General features: G+C 32.9%; 1 non-coding gene across 1 annotated transcript; it reads left to right on the top strand.

Annotated features, from left to right (window-relative positions):
* The first annotated feature begins 19882 nt into the window (after window positions 1-19882).
* Trnat-ugu lies at window positions 19883-19954 on the top strand. Its single transcript has one exon. It is a non-coding gene; the product is annotated as a tRNA-Thr (tRNA).
* Window positions 19955-27308: the final 7354 nt, after the last annotated feature.

The raw sequence follows: 27308 nt of genomic DNA, 5'->3' as shown, positions 1-27308 counted from the left end.
GAATTATTGGTACGCTCTTTTCTTGACGGACCCTAAGTCGAATTGGTTCTTAAATACTTCAGTGGGTAGCTGGTTCCACATAGTGGTGCGCGGCAAAAACTGCCTTAAAAACGCTGGGAAACGACGGACTTTTACGAATTATTTCTATCATTTCACAAAAAAATTACTAATTAGAAAACATTTATAAAATAAATATAAATTTTGCAACGCCCTATTTTTTTAAAACTAATACAGACATCAAAGGACGATTCAACCCTGATCTATAAAATATGGACTGTTTACACAACAATATTTCTGAATTAACATCATATAAAAAGCTTGTAATAATTCAAACGTTATCACTAAACTAAACTGAGTACAATTGAAATGTTGGGATTAAAATTTAAAGCAATAAAACACATGGAGCCACGGAACGGGAGATTTTTCCTGTTTTTATATTCATTAATAAACAGCAATCCAAAATTATATAAGATAAACCGTTAATATGTTCCATAGTTTATTTCCTCTAATCTATTAAAACAAATCCGTCTTCTGGTCAGTATTTTATTTGAAGTACCTACTGTTCTGTTTCTCTCTATAAATTTGTGACTCTGTAATGAAGATAGATCAATGCTAAAGTAAAATGAAACTTCACTTATTTCAGTTTGTTGGTAACGTTTTCTTTTTGTATTTAAAATTTAAGCAATAAATGTATTGAGCTTAGTCGTCAAAACCATTTAGTGAATTAGTGATAGTGCACGTTAGTCTTAAGTGCTACGTAACAGTGGTAAGTGAAAAAAAGTAGTACACAAAAACAGAGTGACTTCCCCTTAAGTAGTTTTATTAGATACCTTCTTATGTTAAATATCCCTTTAAGTAAATGATGTTAGTTTTGAAATTATTTATTAGTCTTAAGCTGGATCGTATCGATGTCTTTTTGCAGATACAATGAATAAAAATAAAAAAGTTGACAGAATAGTTCTAATTTACTCCTGTAATTTAATTAACGAAATGTGTTTTCCTCAAAGCATTCTGAATGAGCGATGAAATTGAAATAAATATTTCTTATATAGGTATATAATATTTCCTACATGTCACATAAACAATAAATTGTCTACAAATCGCTACCGCTAGAGAACCGCTCGTAAAACCGCCCATCTCTCGACCGCATATTTAGTAAAGCTAATAAAATTTAGAGCGCTTTGCCCTGTGAGAACATTAAACAAAGTTATGAATTCGATAATACAATGTTACAAAGTCGGATGTTGGTTTAATGCGAATTTTTAAGCCCTTTGGCGAGGAACGTTTTGTGAATATTACTTGTAAACATATTTTTTGCGATATTATTAATGGGATGTACATTGTATGGGATTTAATTCTGCAGGTTAACATTTGTAAAAATAAAAAAGATTTTAGTGAAAACGTAAACCAAAATGCAAACATAGAATATTTATTACTTTAGGTCCAGGAATTTACAGATTTAATGACATAATAATAAAAATTAAAGTAAACTAAATCCTGTTATTATTTTTTAAAGAAAGTAAATTACACTAATGTTTTACTAATTTTTATCAGTAGTAAGTAACATCTATTTTGTAATTAGTTTGCAAGAACCCCTCCGCAGGGGAAAAGCTCCAGGGATCTCCAGGTATCTCTGTCATTGGCCGCATCCAGCCAGCCGTTTTGATAATGTCGTCCGCCCAGCTCTCATCGGGTCTTCCTCTGTATCGTTTCCCAATAGAGCCTCCCCACCGGGGCACCGTTTTGGACCACCACTAACAGTCTCAATAAAGTCAGTTATCTATATGGTGGCTGACATTGGCTCAAATACACTAACGACTTCGCAAAATTTTCGAGTAGTCCTTGTAATATCGACGGTGCTGATGAACTTGGTAAAAAGAAAGAAAATATCGAAGCAAAAACACAGTTATGCTTGCTGATTTAGATAAACCTTACATAAAAAGAAGTTTTAGATAACTCTTTTAAAGAATTATACATATTTTTTTATTTTCATAAAACTAAATTTCAACAGGTCACAGGTCAATGCAGTCCTGCCAGTATTACGTGAGTAGACCACAGACTAATTAAATAACTAAGTGCTTTGCATCGTGTAATGATTTGGTTTCCCCTGCGGCTTGAAGCTATTAGCAGCGTTAGACACTTCAGTCACGTATTAACGGATTCGCAAAAAGGGGATTAACCCTCATCACAGACACATTTCTACGTCTGTTTTATTATTTTATTATACGAAGAGATATGCGTTTTATATATGTTGAGAATGATGATAATGTCACCCATAATCAGTAGTCACAATAATTTGAGTATGAAAATATTGATAAATTCATTTGTTTCATCATTATAGAAATGTTTAAACAGTTTTAGTCTGGTTGTGAAGCGTGTGTTTTTAAATCTCTAGGTCTTTAGAATCCCGTATGGATATATAGTAATCACTTTCAGGTAAAGGAATATCGTAAGAATACTAGTAATAGTTACACCCAAACATCGCCTTGTCTATGAAGATTTATCTATACAACGGATGAAGAAACCTGAATCCAAAACGAGGTTTGCAATGATAACTGTTCTGTACTAATGTAATCTATATGTACTAATAAGAATACTTTACCTATTTTTCTAATAATTTCTTTGATAAAAGCACATCCTCGCATTTAAGTATTATGATTATTTATAAATAAGTTCACGTCAAATGCAAAAACAGGATGTTATTAAAATGAATGCGTCGTTGTAAACCTGAGACATTACAGTATATTCCGGAAATGATTACTGATCAAAGCTTCTTTGAAGATTAAAGTTAGCTCATAATGTTTTACTATATTGATATAAAGAGATTCGCTACAAAACGCCGAAGCATTTTCAAATTTTATTTCTGCAATTTAAGATGTCTTTATCACGGTAAAATCTCCGTTTCTGCTCATTAATTTTGTTAATAAAATAAAATATAATGTAAGTAAATAGTAAAATTATGGAATTCTAGACTAGTTGGTATATTAAGAAGTTTTTCAAATACTTTTGATATCATCTTATATATTATATTCACGGTAAAAGATACTTCATTACAGACCTATCTCCCAAAGTCCTGTAATTTATTATAAATTCACAAAACTTGCCCACTATAAAAAATCTATTTAACGCCACGCGAACAACGTATCGATACAGGTAGAATAAAAAGTTCGATTGTTACAATTATACCCGAAATATTTTAAAGTAGTTTTAAAAATCTACTTTCATTCATATAATTTTACCTGAGGTTATAAATTACTTGTACCATTGACCACAGACAAGTATGAATGGACGAAATTTTGAATGAAACTTTAAGAATGAACGTAAATTTGCAGACACGCTGGCGTCGCTTTAAAGCTTTTGTTAAACTATTTGATAAATGTGTGGGCTTTGAAATTTGTCGCAAATAAACTGCGTTTTGATCTAGTACAAAGTTAAATTAGGTTTTCATAGGCAAGTGGCTTGTTGTGTTATTGTTAGATACTGAAGCAGGTACCTGCTCATATATGTATTTCTTGTTCCATGATTTTCTAATAATACTGTGTGAATTTATGTTTAATGAAAGTAATAGTGGTTTGTTCATTACATTTTTAATTTAGTACCATTACATTTTGAGGGAATACTATAGACACTTATCAAACGATTACATTCATGGTTCTACATCGGGTTAATTATTGTAATAATACAATTTTTTAACACCTACTAATAAAATCTACCAAGAAACTAAAATTATGACGATTAAACAACTATATGTTTATAGCACCTGTATCCTTATTAAAAAAATTTTAAATAACTCTCTACATAGTAACTTATCATTTAATAAAATCAAATACACCACTACACGCAATACTCGTCGAGCGAGTTTGCTTATCTTGCCAAAGCCGCGCACAAATTATTTAAAGAGATCTATTAGGTATGAGGGTGTGCAATTGTTTAATCGGTTGCCGTCTAAGCTTCGTAACATTAGCGTGATTGATCAGTTCAAAAGGGCATTAAAGACACACATCAGAATGGGCCCATTAGACTAGAAGAAGAATTGGGCTAGCTGATGGCGACGTGTATCTCGTTTGTATATACTTAATATTAAATTTCTCATGTAAATAAAAAAAAAAATTTTTGTAATGAGAAATAAAGTTCTTTAAACATTAAACATTAATAAATTAATTACAGTGGGGCAATGACGATTATATCAAGTGATTGATATTGACATTTCATATGTCCATCTGTCCGTTACATGGCGTAACAACTATTGTTTGGCCGGAAATAGAAAGCAACCGTAAGCACTCATTAGGTATAATATGGTAAACGCCGTCAGAATCCTTGCTTTGTAAAATACTTTTCGGCTTAAAAATATTGTATATCACAACAAAAAAAAACCTTAACTGATATTTTCATGCCAAACCGTTGGAGTCGGAAATAGAGGATTTCGACGGGATAAAGGTGAAATAATAATCCAATCCCCCGAGGGAGTGCACAACGCGGCTGAGCGGTTATCGGCAAACATCACCGGAAATACTCTTTGACAAACATTTCTTTTGTTTTTGACTTTTCATTGTTTTATATTGACTATAAACAAACCGTTTTAATTAAAAACTCTGCAGTGGTTAGTCCATAAGGGAATGATTATCTTGTAGCACACGAAGCTGAAATATTAATTGAAATTTCTGTATTTTGTGTTTGTAACAACTTCTCATAACATTTGCAATACAATGTGAAAAGAATTGTATAATTACGTAACAGAGAGAGAGCTCAACTAATGTTTTATGATAAACCAGTGAAAATTAATGATAAGGCCATAAGGTCAATAACCTCCGATTGCATCTCTTTCTTTTATAAACAAGTAGATGATCAGCCTTCTACTGAGATAAGTCGGTGAGTGGGTCTAAGATATACCTACTGGATTGCTTGTGATGTTTACTTTACCGAACCAGCATATCATTGTCACATAGTATTACGGTAAATATAATGCCACGATTCAGGAATATTTTGTCGCTTTAGATAGGTTTTTGTTATTCCCAAAAAAACCTATTCTAATTTCAAATTCAAACCCTTTGGCGGAGCTTAAATTCAGATGTCGCCGAATGATAACGTTTTTACTTTATCAAAGAGAATCTGCCGAATATCTTAAACTGCACGTAATTCTGAAGTAGAGTCCTTGGGTAATCGGCGAATCGCAAAGATAATCGAGCATTGTTATAATCGAATGATCGATTGGATTCCGATGTCAGGGTAGTTGCGTGTTTTTATGTATTGCGGTGAATTGTAAAGGGCTAAACTACTTACTATAGTTATGACTTAACTTGATTAGCGAACATTTTTTTTGATATTTTTTGGGTAGGTATATTTTCCTACGACGATTCTTTTATTTCTAACGATGAGCGTATACACGTTCAAACAAACATTTATCTATAGATGCTTTTGAGCCTTGACATGTAATAAATATATAGTTACCACCTATATTCTAATTTCTGAATGATTCTTTCTCTGATTTCTTATAAACCTAAAAAATATATCTATTATAAAAGTTTATTACTTTAGTTAAAGACACTATATCTACTTGTTTTTCTAATAATTTAGTAATTTCCAGATTTAAAAATATAACGCGATTGTATTAACTTTCGTGGGTTGGATTTGTGTATAAGCGACAAGCTGCCTGTATGTCAAAATCGAATACGTTTTTGTCATACAGTAGTCATACTTAACGCTTCGTCTCAAATTTGAATGATACCCTAAGTAGGACATTTTCTTGTGCCATTTGTTAAAGCGAGTATAAGCTAAAGGTTATCTTGTGTTCCTGTCGGTGTGAGTCACGTACTGTAAATATTCCCGAGAGGTCAGAAACGTGGGGCGACTTCCATAAATCAGGAAAATCTTATAACACATTTTTCAAATAGGTCATCACAATATTTTTCACTTTGATACATTGAAGAAGATCACAATGAAATCACATCGTTATTTTACATATAAAAATATTAGAATAGCAATAACAACATATTTTTTTTACTTAAAATTTTATTGGCTTAAAAAACGTATTTCTTCTTTATATACATATTTGTATATTCAATCGTAGATTTGACTTCTTGAATGAAAAGTTTCGTCCGATACTATTTTTTTACCACATTAGTGATAATGCCCAAATAAAATATTTTTTTTTTTATGTAATAGGAGGCAAACGGTCAGGAGGCTCATCTGATTTTAAGTGATACCGCCGCCCATGGACACTCACACTGCCAGAAGGCTCGCAAGTGCGTTGCCGGCTTTTCAAGAATTGGTACGCTCTTTTCCTGAAGGAGCCTAAGTCGAATTGGTTCACATCTCTACGCAACGCCAAAGGATCAAGCCGCTCGGGGAGGGATTGGTTGTCGAAAGTAATGCTGAAGTCGTGTTAATTAATTTTTGGTACGGAGATGAAAATTGATGTATTATTATCTTTATAATAGAACTACGGTTCAGGATATTATGATAATGTCCTGTTGGTGACAGGTCACCAATCCATAATAGAAATCAACTCTATACATATTACAGAGAATTTAAAAACGAGTTACAAGAGTCCAACTTTATAAGTTATTCAAATAAATCACACGACTGACTTTCTTTTGAGTTAGTGGAAAATGTTTAAATAAAGGATGGAAGTTTAGGTTTGTTATTTCGATAAATTTGTCGAATCACGGCTTCACTTTAAAACAGCTCCAATTTTTTCGACAAATTTACCGTTATTTCTACTTTCTTAGACAAATAAGCAGTGTTAGCGCGATATCAACCGTGAAGTCGTGAGTTCGAGCACTGACTGTGCATCAATTGTCCTTTCTATGCCCTACAAATGTTGTAGGTTATTTTGCGAAAACAAAAACAAAAACTTAAATTTATGCGTCGTTCGCTTTATCTCACTCTCTCTCTCGATTTTTCTCACTTGCTTGCACCCTACTCTTGCTCCCTACTCTCGCTCCATGGCTATTTGCTTCATGTTACGTTCGCCCTTTCTCATTCTCTCTCAATCGGTCTCAATCGCTCTCTCCCGTTTCTTCGACAAAAACGCTGCACATCTTCGTGACGCTAATATTATTATTATTGCGTTTCATCCGTAAAAAAATGTTCCCTCATGCATCTAAAGAAGTTTCACTTCAATACATTTTCTTTTTATTTATTCTAACGTAGCTATTAAGATACTATTAATTAATGGTCTGGTAAATTAAGACATGTTTCAACTGGAAGCCGCCCGATTCACAAAAAATCATCACACCACAGGTAATGTTTCCCTTTCATTATTGCCGTAATATAAGAACGGCTAAGATAATAATTTATTTCCCTTTTCACATTATTGTCGCCAAATTAATAGACTTCTCTGTGAAGGCTGTAAATAACAATTACGACAATTATAATGCAAATCGTAGACATGTTTGTAATTAGAAACACAAGCGACTAAAATATGTTCATTGTGTTTTATACGGGGTTGATTTGCATTGTAATGCTATAAATTATAATTAGCAGGTACAGAGGGTGAGTTTATGTTGAGTTTATTAGACCCCACCGGCTTTAAACACTTACTTTATACTACATAATTAACATATTCCCTATTGAGGAGGTTTGCCGTGCGTGGTTGTGGCTTCCCAACGAACAGAAATCGTTGGAGCGGTGAGGTCGCTCCGTGAAGCCTGAAGGAGATGTCTTATTAGCCAGGAATTTACGGACCAAATGGGCGCCTAAGTTCGGAAACTGATTCTACAAAGAGTAGGTTTAATTATTTGAGCTGTTTGAGGGCGCGTAAATCATAAATAAAAGAAGTTGCTAAGATTTTCTTGCCAGTTCTTCGTGTCCATTCTTGTTTTTGGACCATTAAAGTTCAACTTAAAGATTGTTTGATGTTCGTAAATTTACATTAATAAATTTGATTTAACTTTAACACGGATTATTCCTTCTATATGCAATTTTCACTTTTCCTTTCGGTGAAAAAAATACGGTGACGAAAAATCGATAACGCGTTGTATATAAAAATAATAAGCAATTAGACGACAGGTAGGGTCTTATATCCAAGTATCAAATCGAATTAGCTATAGAAATTCAGGGTATATCGATAAAGGGTGGGATCAGAAGAAGCCACACCCCCTCGAAGGGGTAACAGATGCGCATGAGTTGACAAAACGATCTTTTGTTATTTAGATCCAACTTCAGATACGAATTTGAGTGCCCGTTAAAAGCTATATTTAATTTGTTATTGTTTTCATACTGTGTTCCAGATAACTTGTGCTAAAAAACGATTTTATTATTAATATAAAAACAATAGATTTATTGTATGCAATAGTCAAGTTTTAAAATCTATATAAAGTTGTGTTGACGTAATATTATACTTTATTACTAAATTTTATTGGCTTCTGATAAAAAATAGACAAACTTGTGAAACTATCTTTTCATAGTATATCAAAATATTTACACAATATAAATAAAAATTAATCAGTGGCGCTACAACCTTGGTAGGTATGGGCCTCAGATTTCTGTAATTGTTTCTTGCCTGTGCCTCCAGTGTCTGACTTTTTGAGTCTAAGGCAAGCCGGTTGCCTCACGATGTTTTCCTTTACCGTTCGAGCGAATGTTAAATGCGCACAAAGAAAAGTCCATTGGTTCACAGTCGGGGATCGAACCTACGACCTCAGGAATGAGAGTCGCACACTAAAGCTACTAGGCCAATACTGCTTCAATATATGTTTATGAAATATATAGACATTAATGATAACATTGTATAAACAAATGACGACTAAAAAATTTTAAAATATAATTTCAGTTATTAAAGTCAATAACTAAATTACAAGCTACTGCAATTCAAATCACTTTGTAATACAAAACCCGACAATTTCAAAACGTTTAACACTATATAATTTGTACGATAAAATCTTCATATCTGCAATCGCTTAATCGGCAATAAAGCGACAATTACCGACAGCACAAAAGAGAGTGTAATATGAATCCTTTTCATTTTATTCGGTTAGTAATTTGAGACTATTATGCGAGGTGTTAAAGCGGTTCCTTTAGAGTTATGTATTTTATTATTGCGTTTAAAAAAGAACTTCAAGTGCAATGTATAGATTACTAACGCTTAGATTTTGGCTGGCTTCTCAAAATAGCCCGGAGGCAACCTTTTTCTAATAGAAAGCTCGAGTCTAATCTTTCTAGATTTATTCATCCCATGTTTCTTCACTCCAAATTAAATATACATAATTCAATGCGTCTATATATGTTTGACTTACAAATGTATTCGCTATTTTCAAAGCTTTCCTCGAATCCCTTCGATAATGTTATAAAAAAAGAATTATATTTTAAAGAATGTACTAACGACTGTTGTGTTTTATTATTATTACTGATGATTTGTTATTCACTATAAAGATCCTTTAATCGTTCAGATATCCGTGTCAAGCACACAACACATATTCCTCAAATTGGTTGGCACCTCAAACGTCGAACCACACAGTCGGAGAAGTTATGAATTCCTTGAGTTTTTGGAAGTCGGTTAAAATTCACCAGTAACTTGATTCCGTATCTGTGAAGTTGTAATCACCAAGGGGAATCTGTTTGTAGTTCTCACTCGGGAGAGTTGGTAACTTTGGACTTTAGTTTGGTGTTTTGTTTACAAAGTAAATACGCCAAAACAATAGCAGAAGGCTACTGAACATTCGATTACTTAACCCAATACGGGATGTCAATACACAAAGTAAAGTATCAAAGGACTTAGATTCCAACCAGCTCAATAGCTAGCCCAATAATCCAGTCCAATAAACTCGTATTTTGAAATATTTCGACAAATAGGAAATGTTTATATAAATAATTTTTTTTTACAAAACTCAGTTTAGAAAAGATAAATAAAGCATTTGTTTAAAAAGAGGTTAGGAGATAGATAAAACATTGAGCGGCTTATAAAAAGTAACCTAGTTTTAACTTAAATATGCTTATTTTTAGATCTGGTACTGAGTATTAATATATAAAATACTATTGAAATTTATTTTTAAAATGATAGTGTACAACATAATCCCACATCACCGCCGCAATCTCACCGAGATAAATAACTTTTACTACGTACAGTCATCAAATAATTTTTTAAACTTAACATTTATTTAAATCGTTTTATTTCTTATTAGATGTGCAGACGGTATAAAGAGAATAGGAGGAGGAACTTTTCTTTTGTTAGCTCTTCTGTAGAGCTAACAATAGAAAAGAATGGAAGCAGCTGGAAGAGGCCTATGTCACAGGACACGCTGATTGCCAAAACCGGCTCATAATATGTATTAGATTAAGTTAGGTTATGTAACTAAAACTAATGTTCATATATATTATACTGGGTATCAGCAATAAAGGCTTAATAATTATAATAATTTCTGTTTTCAGATATGTGTTATGGGCTAGGACATGTTTGGTATTAAGACTGATTCTTCAGTTTAAAACATGGTCAATTCTTGCATTATGCAAGATATGATTTGAGTGTTTCAATAGTATCCTATAATACCACATATTTTATTTTTATGGGACGCAACACATTCCGACCATTGTAATTGCGTTCCTTGGGATTTATTCTAAATATTACGAAATTAGCAAATAGCTTTCACTATCTAAAGATGAATAATGAAAATGCATAAATAAGTTTTGGTGTTTTGTTGACTGTACATTTATAGATAGGCTCGTCCGCCGGCTCTCATCACAAGGGGATTTCTAATATCAAGTCGAACATAACCGTTGTCTATATCCAATAAACTATATAAATTTATGATTGCAGAAATTGTCTCGTTCTTTTTCATCGAAGTTTTGATTAAAGTCTGACTTGGACTTATTATTTCTGGCTGACTCTGAGCACCGAATAATAAGCCCGACATGAACAATGTAACATAATGGTTTCAGTGTAATGTGTCGGCAATGACGTAATTAAACAAATTTATCACTGAATTAAATGTATAAGTATTTTATCAGTTACTTTATTTCATTGTGTCGTGTCTAGCCTAGTCGTTTCAGCGGGCGACTCTCATCCCTGAGGTCGTAGGTTAGATCTGCCGCTGTGCACCAATGGACTTTTTTTCTATCTGCGTATTTAACTCGCTCGAACGGTGAAGGAAAACATCGTAAGGAAACCGGCTTGCCCTAGACTGTTGACGGCGTGCGTCAGGCACAGGAAGCTGATCACCTACTTGCCTATCAGATTAACAAATGATCATGAAACAGATACAGAAATCTAAGGCCCAGACCTAAAAAGGGCACCACTGATTTATTTTTTACTTTATTAATTAATTAACTAGACTTCAGCTATAACAACCATCTAGACTTAAATGTAACAATTTATATAATGAATCTTTACGCGATATTATGAACACAAATTGTACATGTAACCTGGTGTTTGCCTTTTAATATAAAAATCATTGATGTGTGAAATTTGTCGATATCAATCAAGCGTCGTTAAACGTTTTTTTCTTGTCTCGTGACACACAGCTGCTGGTACAAAAAAGACGATATTACTGTTAATATGCCAAGAAACGCCGCCCCCATTTCGCTTATAAAACTCATGCTTGAGAGGTTGGCATATGGATCTTCAATGATTTGTAGCAAATGAAATTCAAAGAAATATAAACTTTGATGTCAATTGGATTTTTACATCCTTTGTATATAGTATGTGTGCAACCTTGCTTTTTTTATAAAACAGGCTGACCTGATGTTATGTGTTCCGCCGGCCATGGACACTCACATAGCCAGAAGGAGTACGTTGCCGGCCTTTTAAGAACTGGTCCGCATTTTTCTTAAAGGACCTAAGTAGAATTCGTTTGGAAATACTTCAGTAGGCAGTTGGTTCCATATGATGGTGGTGCGCGGCAAAAAACCTTAAAAACGCATTTTTGTGGAACGACGGACGTAGAGGTGACACGGATGGTAATTCGTATTCTGCCTTGACTTCCGCTGATAAAACATTTTTTACTATATAAATAATATCAACTACATAGTTTTAATGCGATGCATTCTTTATATATTATAATGTATAAAGTTTGCCAGCATAATGTGGTTGTTTTTTAAACTCTTCACTAAACTCTTCAATAGCTAGTTGCAGTTTTTTTTTAAATTATAACTATACGAAGTTTATCTTGTCGTGTTAAATCTTCTTTAAATTATGATTAACTTTATTAATTATGTAACTATAAATAGATAATAATTAAGTTAATTTCAAATATATAATATAAATAGATAATAATTAAAGATGGTGAAAAGAAATAATAATAACGTTAGCTCTGTCTCACCTCTCTCGGACAAAAGCTATCGGGGCCGCAGAGATATAATATGAATAATAAACGGCCCAAATATAAGAGTCTTTCCTCCCCCTTTTTTTTGTTCTCTTTGAAGTAGAGTGTCTTGGACCGTGGGGTTCAAGTGAAAAGGCGGTAATAAAAGATTTAAGTTGGCGCCTGGTAGGTAGCATAATATCGAATAAATATCGCAAAACAGCGAGGAAATACTGCCAGCATTAAAGGCCACAGGGACCAAACTCTTTAAATTTGATTTAATTTTCTATTTATCGGTACTTACAATTATATGTTTGAAATTCTGCAAAGTTTAACATCAGACTCTATTGCTATTTAGCTATAATTAAAAAGTGTAAGATTAATTTTGTGATCTTAAGTAAAATTTATATTTTAATATTATGTAATAGGAATCATTATGTAGAGCGTACAGTCAGCCCCAGAGCGACTAAACCGTATGTCTTTGCATATCAAGTAGTTAAAAGAACAAGAGATGCTGCAATTTACCTTAAAGCTTCTTATACATTTTTTCGGCCCACTTATAATATATACCACATATAGTTACCTAAGTAGTAAGAACCTCCTATAGCGAAACTGAGTTGGTAGTGCGTTGCCAGGATTTCAGACATTTTCCTTTGTCAAAACATTCCATTATTATGACTATCAATTCTCACTTATTTTATAAAAGATTTATGTTTATATTTTACATGCATTAACTTATATTTGACTTCGCTTACAGCTACAATTTTGATATAAATATCTAAACGAAAATTTCAATCAAGTTACAGTTTTTTTTAAACACTAAATTATCACTAAGAAACATCGTTTTAGTTCAATAAAAATAACTATCAGGGGTGAAAATTAAGGGTTGTATGAATTTTTGTATGTTGTACCTATCACAAAAAAATAAAAACAAAAAAAATTGTCTAAAAATAAAAAAAATTAAGGGTTTGAAAGATATATAGTAGTCGATTCTCAGACTTATTGAATATGCATTAAAAATTTCATAAGAATCGGTCGTGCTATTTCGGAGGAGTATGACAGAGGAGGAGTGTGACACGAGAATTTTATATATATAGAGAAGAGATGACGTTTGATATCTTACGCTATATAGGAGTTCTTCACATCAGTATGTAAGACGCCTCACCTGTGACAAATTGTCAGCGATCTCTTCGCTAATTTCCTATTCATTTCTTGATGACTCCCCGTTATTAGGGGTAATTTTACATTAATTATATTATAAACGTTATAATTGGGGTTAATTACGTAGGTAACTCTAACGAAGAAGAAATAGAACGGCGAGTGAACATTGGATGGAAAAGATACTGGAGTCTATAGGAAATTGTAAAAGGCACCTTCCCCCTACATCTTAAGAAGATGGTAATGGATACATATTATATCCTACCACTCCGACCTACGGCTGCCAAACATAGACATACAACATAAAAATAAAAATAAAACTAGTTAACTGTCAGAAATCGATGGAAAGAAGAATACTGAACAGAAGAAGAATGAAAAAAATATGAAGTAAAAAATAAATAAAGATATAAGAGCCAAAACCAACTTAATAGACGTACTTCATCATGCTCGTATACAAAAATATACAAAAATAAAAGTTCTTAAAAAGTTGAAAAAAAGTTTTATTATCGGAAATCATTCGCTTCGCTGCATAAGTGTATAAGTTTTATGGTATGCATTAAGGTGCCAATTAGGAACCTTTGGCGTAGACCGTGGTAACTGAATCTTCCAGTCCTGTTGGATTTTCGCAATTTGATTGAAATTCGCAATAAAACAATTGCCAGCCAGCATATAGTTATATAGTGGACTACTGTTGCCTATTTATGTAACAAACACAGAAATCAGTTTGTTCCTAACGGCCGCTATTAAAATGGCATGCAATACACCCATTATTATTCGCATTGCTATCTTTTATGTATGTATTACACAATTTTTTGTAACAAAAGTGTGTTCACGATTTTGTGACTTAAACTAAAATTAGAAAAGCAGCCTGATCTGTCCTGGGTAGCTCTTAATTTCACTCCATTCTGTTTTTGTAATAAACGAATCATATGAGAGGAACGTCCAACTTTTTTGCTCACCTAAACATATTTAATAAACTATTAATTTATTATTAAAGATCCAGAGAGTGTCCGCCAATTATTGCGTGCTCTACTCATATAACTGTCACGTAGGCGTGACGATGCGAATAAATCTTTATTACTTAACATCATCTATCACTGCACGCTACGAGATAATTATTGTTTTTGCTGGCACTAATCTAACGTTGTAAATGAAACTGAGTTAAAATGATACGATATTAATGTTTATATAAAAACCGTATCAGACTTACTCTTAAAACCAATCTTTTGATAATCATTTTAACGTTTTTTTAATTATAATTGTTATTAAAGATAAGTTAACATCAAATTTTTTTTTACTTATTTTTGCTCTGAAACGTCACACTTGTTACAAGGAGGACAATCAGAAACATATGAATGTCAATGTTAATGTTATAGAAAGGGTATATGTGTGAAAATATCATGAGACCTTAAAAAGGCGCAGCGCTAATCAGATCCATGCCACTTCCTCAAAATCGAGTAGCCCGCGTTATCTCAGCACACATCTTTAGGACACGGGGGAACTATTTGTATTGAAGAAGTAGCAAGGGTCCGCCAAGTACATATCCGCGAATATACACTGTAAATACTTAATTATCGAGGAATAAAGAAAGTAACAATAAAAGTAAATAAATTAACACAGCAAGTTTTATAAATTAAAACCTATTGTCGCTTATAGCAGTCGATATATAGCACATAATATTAAGGAAACTTGTTAACAAAATAAAAAAGATTTCCTCATCTTCCCCATAATATCTAAGAGTGGTGAAATTAAGAATAATGGGGTAGAGTTCATTTGCAGGGAACTACTAAACTCATGATCCTCAGGGCATAAAAATAAAACGAATGGCTATTTATACAGCAATAAATAAAAATGGATGAGGTATTAGATTAAGGCAGCTAAATATACAAACAATACGCGGCCAAACTTAACTAAAACACCATGAATGTTCAAATTGAAAGTTTCACTGATACTAAATTTATTTATTTAGGCCATAATTTGTTAAAATACTGAATATTAAATAACTAAATTCCTGATACGGCAAACGTTGTTTTGCCATGTATATTATTTCTAGGAAACATTTTTACGTTAAATAAAAATAACTACTATAATAAAAAAATAGGGGTTTTATCGTAGAATGGTAAAAATTAAGGGTTGTTTATATTTTTGTATCATAATTAATAAAACAAAAAAAAATTGTCTAAAAAAATAAAAAAAATAATTTAGGGGTTTTCCTTTAACATTTAGGAGGATGAAAAATAGATGTTGTCCGATTCGCAGACCTTATCCGTTATGCTCACAAAATTTCACGAAAATCAGTCAAGCCATTTCGGAGTTTAATTACAAACACCGTGACACGAGAATTTTATATTAGATATTCAATCAAAATTAAAGTTTTCTGGTACTAAATAAATTAGATATTCTCGCACATCCATTGTCTATGCGTTGTGAAGGAACAATCCTGGTTGTAATCAAGCCAGCCAAGCACCTGATTACAGGGCCTCGACTTACAACTTTACGGTCAGCGACAAATTAATACTTAAGTAACATAGACACGCAAGAGAAATGTATGTACATATACGTATATATATTTATTTATATATACATGAAATGCTTTTAACGTCGCGAGTTTGATAAATACATTTAATGTTAAATATTTAAGAAACTGTTTCGTAATTAAATAATAACAGTAAATAGGGAAATATTATGATAATGTAATAATAGAAAAGAGTGTACTATTTGTTAAAAGACCGGCAACGCACTTGCGATACTTCTAGCAATGTGTGTGATCGTGTATCACTTAACATTAGATGAGCCTCCTGCCCGTTTGTCTCCTGTTACATAAAAAATAAAATAATTGAAAAAAAACTTGAGAGGTGTCAAGGGACACCCGGATGGAACGAAGTTCCTTTCGATTAATTTATATTTTAAATGGTATCATAACAGTATGATAGATTTTTTCGACATCAACATTATATTTCATCGTCTATTAAAGTTTTAAGAGACCAGGAATCTAGAAGAGGAAGAAGTATAAAATTAAGTGGCACAATTAATAAGCATATTTCGTATTTCGTGGTTCAGATATTTTAATTCAGTCTCATCTGGTTCATCTCCTTGTATTAGGTGTTCTCGTTGTTATATTAGTTCACTAAGTTTTGAATTCGCAGAATTACAATGAATATTTTTTAAAGGTATTGTATTAAACTAGGGACCCCGCATTTATTGTAACTACTAATTTAGTTAAGAGATTCCAAAAATAATTTTATTTCTTGTCCCTACGAAAAGAAAAAAAAAGCCAACATCACGAGATGTTTCCAGGCGGTCACCCATCCAAGTACTGACCTCGCCCGGCGTTGCTTAACTTTGGTGATCGGACGAGAATGTATTACAATAGCAAATAGCAAAAAAGTGTCGTGACAACTTTTCGTAAGAATTTTTTCCGTCTAGCCCCCTTTCACAACGCGCGATAAGGAACTTCGTTCCAATAATGTAATATATTCTATGAAAAATTCTATATTTTAAATATGTATGTCAAAATTGCACGCCATTATGTGTGGCAGAATATGCGAAGTTTGGATTGTACCGCCATAATATTTATGTACCATAATAATTCTTCCCACCATATTCTCTCCCATATAACATTTGAAACAAACAGTGCGTACAATTTAGAAGGTATTGGGAGACTGGTTTCCAAGCTAGGTCATAACAAAAAAAAACTACATACATATATGACTAAGCAACAAAATTTTAAGTTTCCAAAAAGGAAATAAAAAACTAATCAACGGTCCACTATGTATATGTGTGTGTGTCGGTGTGAGTGTATATTAGTGACTATTTGGGAGGGTGTGTGTGGGTTGGTATCAGGCACACGCTTGAGACCACGATATGTGGAAATTATTTTAATACATCTAGCAGATTTAGACCATATTCTTGCAAATAATTTATTATTATTATGGATCTCAACTGCAGGACGGATGCAACGTTTTAAAACTCGAAATAGCATACGAAATAGTTTTAAATAAATATACATATTATAATATCTTTATAAATATACAGTCGAAGGAGTTCTTTTAGCTTTAGTCTTTGCTTTCCCACACCCTGTGACACAAGGACAAATTATCCAGCTCGTAGCCTAATTATCCCTCGGGAAACGCAGAATATTGATTCTAGTACTCAGTACAACGACCCGTAAGTAGCACAGATGTCCCACTCAATAAACCCAACCGACATCGCAATCATTTATAACCCCTAATTAATCAGATGACGTCAGCAAATCGAATCACATTCGCAAACGAATAAAAGATACAAATTAAAAATATTCAAAACGCACCAACTGTGTGGATTCGTCACGGTAGGTATTACATTTATTATAGCCTTTAATCTATTAGTTTTAAGGTTTAGAATTGATCGCTCTAATTGTATGTAAATATTTTAGTTGAATGTTTAATTAGCTGAAATTAGACAGCTTTGTGTTGCTTACGCGTTATTTGCAAAAAATATTTTGATTAAAATTACTTTAATGCCTATTCAGGAAATAATTTAGTTATTCTAAGTTTAATTCAGTAGCGAATAATCTAAGCAATTAAGATCGAATCGTTGACGACCAGTCACTTTCCGAGCGGCTTGATCACTTGGCGTTAGAGATGTGGGGTCTCTCTGCATTTTCAAACAAAAATAAAATTAAATTAAATATGTTTATTATGGAACATAAGATACATGTATCACTTATTCCACGTCATTAAATTTGAATTTGTAGGCATCCCTACTCATCGGCAAAGAAGACAGAGGGTGTAGGCCGAGAGAAAAAGCCGGCGTAAAAAACTCTCGGTACTCTTTTAAAATCGCAAATCATCAAACAACACTTATTTTAAAACAAATATCGCAAATTAATTAGAGGTAGCCTGTCTAGCACTAGTCCCAGGCCCTTTTATCAACTAGATAATCGTTGACTTTATAGTAAGCCTTTTTACACAGCTTTTCTTTAATACATTTCTTAAATTTATTGAAAGGCAGAGATAAAAGAGCCTCTGGGATTTTATTAAAGAAGAGTATCCCTTTCCCCAAAAAAGAATTACTAACTTTAGATAGTCTAGTACGGGGAAATTGCAGCCCGCGTTTGTTCCGTGTATTAACATTGTGCGTATGTTCTATTCTAGTAAACTTATAACTATTTTTGTATACATACATAATATTTTCATAATTGCGAGGGAAAGGTAAGTATATTAATTTCCTTGAATTTATCTCTAAGAGATTCCCTACATTTTGAATTATAGATTGCACGAATAGCCCTCTTCTGCAGGATGAAAATAGTTTCGACATCAGCAGCATGACCCCATAATAATAAGCCATAAGTCATTAAGATATGAAAGTAACTAAAATAAACAAGTCTAGCTGTATCGACATCAGTTAGTGAGCGAATTTTTTTAACCGCTTAGGCTGCAGAACTAAGTCTCTTCTACCGCAATTACCATGGACAGTGTTCAGAAGATTCGGATTACTAGCTGCTGCTGAGTTTCATCATCGGACGTCGAGGCAGAATACAAAATACAAGTCAGTAAAATGGCAGTTTTTGATGCGCACCACCACTAACTTTCCACTGAAGTATTTCCGAAACAATTTGACTTAGGATCTTTCAACTACCAATTCTTAAAAGGCTAATTCTCGCTAAGTCTTGACTTTGTTAATCTTAAACTAAGCTCTAACTGACAAAATAACTACAACACAAATGTATTAGACAACTCAATTGTTTCTCCCTTGAAACGTCCCTACTCTAGGAACTTTACGCAGTTGCCTGGGGCAGTGCTGAAGAACAATTATCATCTTTAATCTTTGACTTAACAGTGTTCCCGCTATGTAGGTATGACGGAAAGTCGAACTCGATACAAACATACACTACACTACACATTACACACTAAATACTCAAATATTATCAAATTCTAACACTATCATATATACCTGATATATATACGGGTCAAACAGATAAGGTTTATTGAAAGTAGGTTAACAACCCTACATATATAAGGTACAGTTCAAATCTCTGTGGTGCTACCGGAGGGGTTTAGCTCAGTTTGTTTTTCGAATAAAGTCCAAACAAACACCAATTAGACATTAATCTGTTTATCTGAGGCCACGCGTCTGACGTACTCATCTCCGGAAGGCAATCAAAATAATAAGATCGTTGAATGTGTGTATAATAGGCAGAATAATATAATTATTAAATTACATGATATATGTACATATATGATTTACTTCTTCCCAATCATCTTCTGGAATTATAACGTTCACGTTAAAATTGCATAAAAATACGAGAAAAGTATTTTTTTTAATACGAGTTTGAATCAGCAGAAAAGCGATCAAGAATCCATTAGCGTTGTGATGATAAAGTTAATTGACGTCAAAATTTGTTTCTGTAATTTAAAACATTGAACAGATAAACAACCTTTTACTGTATTGAACATCACTATTGCATATTTTTGATTACAAACCACCATTTCGATTTAGTATACATCGCCTCCATAGCTCAGGGGCAGAGCACTGGTCTTGTAAACCAGGGGTCGAGAGTTCAAATCTCTCTGGAGGCAATCCATAAAGTAATATTTTTATTTTTTTTACGATGAAGTTTTTATAAATTTTACAATTTTTTTTTTTTTAATTTTTTTTTATTTAAAAGTTTTCGGTTGAAATAAACTTGGATTCTTATTAATTCAATGCGATTTATTATCTTACTTGATGCTTCCCCAATTCCATAAAACCGCAAAAAATCAACCGTTTATTTGAAGGGTTCTTTGAAAACCAATAGTTATTTATTGGTATGGGCGTGGCGAGGAATTTTATTTAGCGTTAAATTTATTGTAGAAGATATAAAAATGGATAATATGAGGAAAGCGTGGCAAATGGGGACAGATGCGACACGCGAGTGTTTTATATGAATGCGAATTGATATTTTATTGATGCCTTCTGTGTTAAATTATGGTTTTTGGGTCTATTTTGTGAGATTGGAATTTGTTCATGTTGTTATACCGTATAATATATTAATAAATATTATATAATATATAAGAAAAATGTACGATATGTTTTAGTGGCAAGAACTAAACTAAACAAAACTACATATAAATGTACATTTTGATTTCAATATGTTTATAATATATATAACTATGTAAATTTATGAATCATTAAAAACATTTTAAATTTTACTACTAAGAAGCTACTTTTTTTTGGTAGTCTTTTGGTTGGTTCAACTATTAGCACTGTTTGGAAATTTAATAAATAATTATTCCCAGATTTCAATATAATAAAGGTACTTAAGTTTAATAAATAGCATACATTTAACGATCTACACATTCACAACCATTCACCGTTCCTAATTCGTTCGCTCCATTCAAGGAGCTCTTCACTCACAATGGCGACAATATGTCTGACAATTCAAAAAATACGGAGGCATGCATGAAATTCCATCACACAATACTTTATAACTATAATACGATAACACCGTGTCATTTTAAACCATTTTTCTTTAACAATACTTTAGTATTTTTAAATTTTGCGAAGATTATCACATCTTATGTCCAGGTAATAAGGTTCATTTGTGATTATTGCGTGTTGCCAAGTGTGGTATTTGCCGCCAAATGACTTGGTGAATGAGTATGCGAATGAATGGGACGTGAAATGGTTATGCAATCGATTAGAGGGGGCGGTGCTCGGCACCTTTTGAAAATGTACTCGTGCAAAAAATTAGTAACAAAATATAGTAAACAATAAAATTTTCGAGTTGATTTGTTTCATAAACATATATAAAAGTTTATACATTCATTTAAAAAGGTATACATAAAATTAAAGAAATCAATGTATAATTAAATTTATATAGAAACTAATAGAGTAAAATATATCTACCAATAACGAATTTTTCTTGACGAAAATATTTTGTTTATTACTTACGCTTATTACGTAGTTCTGCCGATTTTGTTTATAATTAGAACATAGACACAAAAAGCTTCAAGCATCTTATCCTTATCGAGTAATAGCCATGTCCATTATTTATATTTACATATAGTGATAACTTGATGTATTTTTTCCGTAGAACTGACAAAAAGGTTAGCTGCATGTCAGTTCCTATACTGTAAGTAATAGTTTTTTTGTAAATATTTTAATCTGTTTAATGTTGTGTGGTTTTTCCTATGTGTATGTATTGTTTTGTGTGTGATATAAATGTTAATAGTTGCCCCATTAGAGTAATCTGTAATGGTAAATTATCTTATTAAATAATTTTGAATTACTCAGTGGCGGATACCAGCAGGCTGCTTTTCTGCTTTTGAATAGAACTGTTGCCTGCAACAAAATTTGCCGATGACTTTCCCCTCTCACTTGTCATTAAACAGTAGCAAACTTCCATTTTCTAGAGCGAAACTGCTAGTGCGCCTCCCAACGAGTAATCGACGTCTCTCACTTTTTATGAGTGAAAAGAGCAAAATGGCAGACAAAGTATTTCCCTCTTCTCTCTTCCCCCTATCTACCCATATATGTCAGTCCTACTACTGGTTGGGGGCTGCGATCTGGATGGTTTGTGTATAATTTTGTTCTCAAAAATCAAACCCAAAACTATGTTACGTGCAATTTCAACGAAATTGTTGGATTGTAGAGACTAGAGGGAAAGGATATCACAGCCTATACCTTGAAAATTTGTAAATCCACCACTGGAATACTACCATACAAAATATAGCAAAGCACAAATCGTAACATGACTAAAAGACGCCGCTTAAATAGGGTCATATTTTTACACTCCGACGCCTTTGTGTCACATACATTCATTCATAACATCTCCAATACAGCTTTTAATAAAGAAAACAAAGACTTAAGCGATACTACGATGTATTACTTGGGAATAAAGCATACAATTCAGTGCTTTAGACGCTTCTTGCAGAGAACATTATAGGAAGAATTCTTTCACTTCGATGAAATGCTGCGATTTTCTTTAGTATTATGTTTTGTCGTTAAGAGCGAAAATCCTTTGTGCTCCATACAATTAAGCTCAAGTGTCATTGTTAAGATTATCAATGAATTCAAGTGAGCATGACCAAGTTACCATTAAGTACACTCAATAAGAACCGAAGTTCATCTTTACCAGTTTACAAAGATTGTAATAGGCTAGAGGGAATGTCTCACGGTTAATTTATTACCTTACATGTAGACCTTGACTAGAAATGTTTTTCGTCTAAAGACTGCGCCGAGAGCTTTGGTATTCTATAAAATGTATTTTATAGAGCTCTCGGCGCTCTCGTATCTTTTTGGTACTTGGAACGACGTTTTGTATTTAAGAAACATTTTTTTTTATCGGGGATGGGGAGGAGGCAAACCTGATGTTAAGTGATACCGCCTCGCACTAGATATGCATATGGATCTTCAGTAATTTGTAACAAATTAAATTCAAAGAAATATAAACTTTGATGTCAATTGGATTTTTACATCCTTTGTATATAGTATAGCAACCTTGTTTTTTTAACAACAACAGGCAGGAAGCTCACCTGATGTTGTTGCTCACTTGTTGTTTTCCGCCGCCCATGGACACTCACATTGCCGGAGGATCCCAGGGCGTTTCTGGCCTTTAAAGAATTGCTATTACTTCAGTGGGCAGCTGGTTCCAGATAGAGGTGGTGCTCGGCAGAAGCTTCCTTAAAAACGCTCAATCACAGTCACAGCTCACAAGTCTCTGAATCTTAAAGTAGGTAATGTACTCAAATGGCAAAACCTCAAAATAATTATTTATTCGTAACCTAACCTAACATAAATTAATTATCACAAGGGTTTGGTGGAATTTGATGAGGTGACAATTGACAGGAAAATTTTATATCTAATTTACACGTAAATGGGTTCATCTATACTAACGTTAGTATTCCAATGGGAAATTCCTAATTTAAAAGCTATAAACGCTATCGTCATCGCTATAAAATTAATCCAACTTCCTATCATTTCCTCCCTCGTGACCGGAAATGACGTATGACGTCGATGCGTCCGCCACGCTACCGGAAGTATCGTCACACCAATTTATCAACCCATTCCATAATAACCGTATACGAAAAACTACTATATTCGTTTTATTCCATTAAAACTGCAATTTGTGTTTTCATTTACTCTTATTAAGTTTTAAATTTTCCGCTCAATGGAGCAGGGAAGTGTTTATATTATGTAACTTAATTAATCGGACCGCGAAAGAATTAGACGCAATTATATTCTCCGATAAAGTTTAAAAATATAATCAAATCATTCATACTTAGACACGGAGTTGAAAAACTTAATACATTTTGTTTAGATTATTTTTTTACCTATTTATATATGTATATCTATGATTATATGGGTTCGAAATACACATTTTAGTTCAATAAATTTTGATAAGGGTGATCCAAAATATTTGAATTCGGCCGGTTGTCACATATTTTGGATTGAGTCACTGTTTCACTCGGATTATGTTAGTCGCATTTTTATTTTTATTTTTACCTTTTTGTTAATAGTTACGTGCTCAATTTATAATTTTGTAGTGAGTGTTTTGTGCGTTAGGTGAATATTAGGGCAAGGTATCAATAGGTTATCAGTCTAACCTCTCTTATTGTTTTCAAACGAATATGATTTCTCCAAATCTTAACGACTGACAATTATGTGCCTTTCTTCTTGATGAGGATATATCGAAACGAGATTTGTACTCAGGATTTATTATTTTAGTTTAAAATTGTGTATTGACGGCCACAGAACCGTTCTTTTTTGTAGAATATATATGTATCTCTTAGTATTAATGAGAATTGAGTATAGTTGGCCTAGTGGGTTCAATGCGACTCTCATGCGTGGCGTCGTAGGTCCGATCCCTGGCTCTGCACTAAACACTTTCGGTCTATGTGCGCTTAACACTCGCTCGTACGGTAAATGAAAACATCGTGAGGAAATCAGCATGCCTTAGACGATTGCGTGTATCGGGCACAGAAGACTTATCAACTTAAAAAGATTGTAGTGCCATTGGTATATATACTTTACGAATAAACACATCATATGTTCTATATATTTTCATAATAAATACCTATAATACATAACTACGAAATAAAGTAGAATTGTTTCGGATTTTCTATGAAGCAAAGCTGTTGCTTCTAAATCCGCATGTCTAAATTATTAAAATTCACTGTTGTGAATATTAATAATTTAGACATGCGTTTTCTGCAGCCCTCTTGACGTAGACTTTCTGAACGAAAGCTCAAAATTTCTCGGTTACATGTTTTTTTATGTAACCTAAAAAAACAAACGCGCAGGAAGCTCATCTGATGTTAAGTAATACTGCCGCCCATGGCCACTCACATTGCCAGAAGGCTTGCAAGTGGTCGGCCTATAAAAACTGGGACGCTCTTTTCTTGAAGGACCCTGAAACATGTGTAGTCTGTATAGTTTGGAAATTATCCGAAACTGAGTTGGTTACACTTAAATATAAATGTCAATTTTGTTAGTCTTAATAAAAAAACCGCACATTTCGGTAACCCGGCAGTAACAAAGGTTCGGAAAGGTATTTGTGACCCTGCGAAATCATATTAACCCTTTGCAAGCTCCCGGATATTAGCCAGCCTGGGGATATTTTTGTAGGACTCAAAGCTCTTTATTTCACTCTTATTTGTTGCTTTTTGCATTACGTAGTTTACATTACTACAGTTTAATACAATTGCTCAGGAACTTACAGACTTTTTACACTCGCTTCGATTAATCTAAAATATAAAGTAAAATATGATATTTTTACGTTATATGTTTCTATCCCAGCTATAGAAAAATAGAATTAGTATCATTTAAATTTACTTTTAAAAAAACATAACTTAATTTGTATATTAATAATTATGTTATAATAACTGTCATAATACAAATCCATGCTACATTTTGTTTCTATATTAGAATTCATAATTAATAATCATTTAGGGTATGCCAATTTAGTTAAAATCCACTTCTTGAACTAAAGTTAGGCACTTTAACCAAAGACAGTTAATAACTTATAAAGCAATAAAAAAAATGGACGGCGGTATAACATAACAGTATTAACTCCTGAAAGCCATGTTCTGGCAAAATTATATGTAAAATATTTTATTTTTTTGTCATAATTTGCAGTTGAAATCTGACCATTGCGATGATAATTATTATCGATATTAGAATTATACAAATGCTCCATACATTAAGCTACTTCACGTCGACTCCAACAAACGTGCCAATTTAGCTAGTTATTAGCTATTTTGGGAAGTGATTCTGCAGCAAATCTTGAACCCCTCACGAGTTGCTGGTTAGCACAACCAGTGGATGAAGCATTAATCAAAAGCAAATATGTTGGATGACTCGCATTTGCCGAGTGTGCGAAACGAATTGTGTTTTGGCGTGACATGTCTGGAATTTAATTTTCTTTGCCCCTCTGTAAAAAAGTTTTTAATCAATGTTCCACTTTTATTACAGGGTAATGTGATATAGACTCGCTATGCATGCGGTAATTTAAGTCTATATTACTATTAACTAATAAATAGACAAATCTAAAAATGTTATTATTAAAAGAAAGCATATACTGGCATTAATCTGAATTTGTAGTGCAATGGTCTGGTATAAATTAACGAACAGAGATTTCAAATCATACCTAATTTAACAAGCAACGTTCCATTCCTGCGTACATAAGGAAGTCTCTGCAACAAATCTCTATTAAGGAGCAATGTATTGTTAAGTTCTAATCAATCATTTTATATCATTAACCAATATAACGGATGTCAAAAGCACCTAATGGTATCGACATGATATCGGACACGTGTCGAACTTCCAATGGGTAGAGTAACCCTTTCATTATTGAGTTGGGATGTTCTACTAAATTAAGTAAATAAGAAGAATTATCAAACTCGTAATATTCGACTAACGAACGAAAATTTAAACTATAAACATCGAAAATATCTTATAAATTACAACTCAAAGTTGCCATCCATGTCTGTCGACTCTAAAAAGTTTGTGTCACCAAGAAGTTTTCTTATCTATTATTATTGTTTGGAAGTGTGTCATTTCTAAAGTCGAAAACATATATTTTTACTAATCTGTGCCTAGATTTGACGCCGTTTAGTACCATTCAATGTAGTTGGTACAACGAATAACAAATTTACTGAGGCATAGATGATCGGCTAATATGTCATAACCTCATTCCCAAACGATTATTATTAACCATTGAAAACACAAATAGCAATCCTTTATTAGCTATAATATATTATGCTAACTACTTGAGCTCATTATGCATAAAACCGATCATTTCGTACTTGAGATATTCAAAAACAGTCAATAAATAAGCTGGGGTCTAAACAATAACCTTTAGAGTGAATGGAAACAATAACTGAACGACTGAATGAACAAAACAGTGAACGATTGAAATACCGCTAAATGTCACAAACGCAATTGTCAAGCGTTGCTTGTGTTGCACAAAGCCAAATACAGTTTGTGATTCGATTATGGTAAGGGTGCGATGTAGTACAGGGGACAAGCTAAACGATTTTAGAAATAAAATTGTAGAGTTCCTGTTAATTATATTTGCGACTAACCAACGGGCATTATATTGTAGTCTTTTGTGAATTTAATTATCAAAGAAGTAATATATAGTAATAGTTGTAAATGTTTTAGAATAGTTCGGACTCACTCATAAATTGACAATACAAAATTTTTAGCAAACGCTACCTCATATAATTTAGACCACGGATTGTCAACGATGTCAAACCAGTAAGCACACTTGATGTCAAGGCATTGATTGGTCCTGGGAAACTCTGGGAACTAGAGTCCTCTTGAACTTTGAGGAATTCGTTGCGAGCCATTGCGCCGGACTTTGTTTACTTACTGCAAATCTTAGGCAAACTTACTATTCATAAGTCAATACAACCAAATTGCTATGTCTTTATTTTGTTCATCATCAAT

The sequence above is a fragment of the Pieris napi genome, chromosome 2, assembly GCF_905475465.1.
Source record: "Pieris napi chromosome 2, ilPieNapi1.2, whole genome shotgun sequence".
Classification (NCBI taxonomy): Eukaryota; Metazoa; Arthropoda; class Insecta; order Lepidoptera; family Pieridae; genus Pieris; species Pieris napi.
This window is presented reverse-complemented; position numbering and strand designations above follow the sequence as displayed.